This window comes from Notolepis coatsorum (assembly GCF_963971535.1).
Source record: "Notolepis coatsorum genome assembly, chromosome: 10".
NCBI lineage: Eukaryota > Metazoa > Chordata > Actinopteri > Aulopiformes > Paralepididae > Notolepis > Notolepis coatsorum.
In genome coordinates this window covers 45,910,547-45,914,167 of record NC_140174.1, presented here as the reverse complement: position 1 = coordinate 45,914,167, position 3,621 = coordinate 45,910,547, and the positions used below count along the sequence as shown (strand labels likewise).

The 3,621-nt window shown below is 43.0% G+C and overlaps 1 pseudogene across 1 annotated transcript in view; it reads right to left on the bottom strand.

Moving 5' to 3' along the window:
• Nucleotides 1-3,351, bottom strand: part of LOC311235562 (KH domain-containing RNA-binding protein qki.L-like) — a 17,969-nt pseudogene extending 14,618 nt beyond the window's left edge. The window contains exons 1-2 of the transcript XR_014621077.1: nucleotides 2,722-3,351; nucleotides 94-257 (exon numbers count right to left, since the gene is read on the bottom strand). The product of XR_014621077.1 is annotated as a KH domain-containing RNA-binding protein qki.L-like (transcript). The remainder of the gene's footprint in view (nucleotides 1-93; nucleotides 258-2,721) is intronic.
• Between the last annotated feature and the right edge of the window lie 270 nt (nucleotides 3,352-3,621).

The window sequence follows — 3,621 nt, the reverse complement described above, 5'->3', positions numbered from 1 at the left end:
GGACTTTTAGTTTTTGTCCAAAGTCGAAGAACGCATCGCAAGAATTGTCACACTAAAAGAAAAAAAAGGCTAAATAATATTCGAATGTGTTACACTTTTGGCCAGGGTGATGCCGGGTGTCCCACTGTTCTTTGGTTTGTCATTCCTGACGTTCATAATCGGCATGATGCTGGTAATGTGTCGGCCGCAACAAAAACGTGAATCGTGAGTCTGAATCAGTGTCGTCTGATCCAGCATCCTGTGAAGCTTTCTTGCAGCTGAAAAAGGATGATTTGAGCATGTGAACACTTGGTACAGATGGGGACAGAGGATAGGCCTACAGTGTTCATTTCTGCAACTTTATTTCTGATAATGAAGGGACTTTGTGTAAGACTATAGGTACTGTACTGTATGTGAGATTTAAGCTTTGATTAAGAAGAATAAAGAGGAACTCAGGCTAGTCACATTTTAACTTCTCAAAACACTACAGGAAAGTGTTTTCGTAGCGTCTTTGTTTTGTGTGCTGTATCGTGTTTAGTTTTGTACATTTTCCTTTTTAATATACCTCTTCAACAGTTCAACTATTAATATTTGATTGTGTTTTCCTTTTTATCCATGCTTCTTTTATTGCATTTCATTTTTAATTGTCTCGTGAAGCACTTTGTAACATGTGGTTTTGAAAACCGCTATACAAATAAAGTGTATCATTATTATTATTAGTAGTAGTAGTATTATTACTATTTTTATTATTAAGTGAACAAGAGGTGAGGGTGGGCCTAACAGGTCAAATGGTCCAAGAACGGCCCTGCTGAGTCATGTGACTTGACATGAAGTCACTAGTCATGATCCCTGTGATTCACACTACTAATGAGCTATTCAACAACAGATTGATTGTTGCTTGGTTGTATGTAGTGCTTCAAGGGTTGATACGATATAGGCCTTGTTATCATAGGTGGATTATGACACAATGGGCCCCTGGGTACATTGACAACAAGTGGGACCGTTTTCAGAAAACAATGCTTGTCGTCCAGACATCAAAAGTTACTGACACCAAATCACAGTATGCACTTCACAGTTTTGAGGTCTCAGTGCTGTTTTCTGGATGGATTTATTTTAATAAAAAAAAAATCAACTCTTAGTCAAAATGGTTTGACACCAAAGCTGAGTAACTAATAGTATCAACTGAAGCTCATAGCTGGAGCATCATAATCTGGTCATCATACTGTAGGTATATCATAATGTCCCTAATTCTACACCTGAAATGTTCATACGCTGAATAGGCGAGATTCAAAATATGATGTTTATCACATATTCAAAAGATTGACATACAGTGTAGCAGCTGCATCTCAAAAGTTTAATCAGGGTCCCATATGGCATGGGGCACCTGCAGTACAGTTGACCTTGAGCCCCCCCCCCCCCCCTCTCTAAAAAAAGGCTTAGACTTCAGAGGGCCTAGAGCCAATACAATTCTCCTGTATCTCAACAGGATAAACACTTTGAAGGTGCCATGGTGTTTTCTTTCTTGTGACATCTTCAAGGTGAATGTTTAGGTTGTTCCTTCAGTTTTTCAGTAGGAATTTGGGGGTTCTGTTATGGACACAAATGACTAAGCCCTTTGACTTTTCTGGTGAGAAATATAAAGTCAATAACATTGACGTCATGTATAAGCTCTGGCTTAGGGTCCCCCCGAGCCTTAGGCCCCTGGGCCTGTGCCAGGTAGGCCCGTTTGGTAATCCATTCCTGCTTTTTATAAAAAACAATTAATGTGAAAGCTGCATGTAGTTTTGTGTGTGTGGGGGGGGGGGGCTCTGAAAACTTCAAATAAAGTAGGCATATCTTTAGTATTGACTATATTCACAGTAAAAACTGTCGCTGGAACACGTTTGAAGACAGAAATGATCTGTTTGGCTGTGGTGTCCCTCCCCTCCCGCCACCTTTACCATGCAAAGACGCATCTTCTAATTGCTTGATTTTGTTTCAAAGCGTTATTCTTTGGATTCGTAAAAAAGATTAGAAACAAATTTGTGAAAAAAGGTAATTTTTTCCTTCCCAAAACCATATCAGCTTTACGTTTCTGTTAACCAAATAATACATACACACATCAATGGAACAAGCGAGAAGAAGCAGGGCTCTCTAGGCAAGAGATCAAATATGTTCACATTGACATGTCCTCGTGCCTGACCAGGGATGGGCTGCGACATTCATATAAGCCTGCGCATTAGGTCACTGCTGGGAGAGACTAACAACTCTCTGTTTGTTCCCTGGGCCCACTGTGTGTGTGTGCGTGTGTGTGTGTGTGTGTGTGTGTGTGTGTGTGTGTGTGTGTGTGTGTGCGTGCGTGTGCGTGCGCTCATCTGCCGTCCACAACAAAATAGCCCTTCTCAGCCATATGACGACTCAAGGCAGCGGTGACAAGTTAACACATAGACACCATTCACACTTGTTTCTATAGATCATTTGGTAAACTTTGTGGTTTTATTGTGCATACATAGACAGACTGGCCATTGAGCATTTGAACTCATTCAATCAAAATATAATTAGCCTTGTTACTTACGAATACCAGCACAACGCATCATTATAGGGACAAGGGTATCATCAATAGATGTAAAATAATTAATGTATCTCGCCACTGTGGGCTAAATAATAAGGCCAAGAGCAGATCAGAATCATTTATATAAACCATTCAAGCAACTTCTGAGTTTCATCATCAAGTAGTTTTGACCTTCTCCAAACCCAACGTACCTTCATCCAGTAACCGCTCAAGGTGTGTGAAGATGCCAGTGAAGTTGGGCAGCGAACTCATTACTTTCCGGTCGTTCATGAGCTGCATGAGATAGTCCGGGTTGGACTTGGGTCGCTCCTTCAGCTCTGTCTCCCCTACCATGGCTGATACAGTTCAAAGTGGAATAAAAGCGTATACGACTCAAAAGGCACAAGAGTGGGTGCCGTGAGAAAAGTTAAGTTCTAGAGAGCCTCGCCTCCGAAACGATGCGAGAAGAAGCCCCGGGATCCGGCCTCCGCTGAGCGACACTGAGCAGAGCTGATGCGCGACTCACTCACCCAAACTCCAGTCCCGCAGTCTGTTGCTGCTCGGGAGGGAATCGGGAAAGGAAGAGATGGTGGTATGTCTGTTGTTGCAGAACAGCTGAGAATCCTATTTGAAAAACGGTATTTTATCAAAATAAAAATAAAACTCTACCGACTAGGTTCCCGATTAACTTTGACAAAAGTTTGTCTTTCTTGGTAACTCTCCTTGACGAATTCACTTTCTTATCCTGCACGATAACGCACGCGGGTCTACCAGTTCCAGCACTTTTAGAGCGAAATCTACCTCCAACTTTCCCCCAAGTCGTCTATTTGTCTGTCCGATGTGTCGGTATTCTGCAACGGGACTCGGGTCCCTATCATATGATTACAGTAGCCGCACTCATGCACTGCACGAGCACAGATTCTGGAGCGCGCAGCTCGTTCCCAGAATTAGAGGGGAGGAGGCTTGTGTTCTTCCCCTCAGCCCGACAGCTCACCCAACCCCCACCCAATATCTATCTATCTGACTTCCCCCCCCCTCTCTCTCTCTCCCTCTTTCTCTCCCCCCTTCTCTCTGTGTGGCTTGCACACACCACACAACCGCCCCCCCTCCCA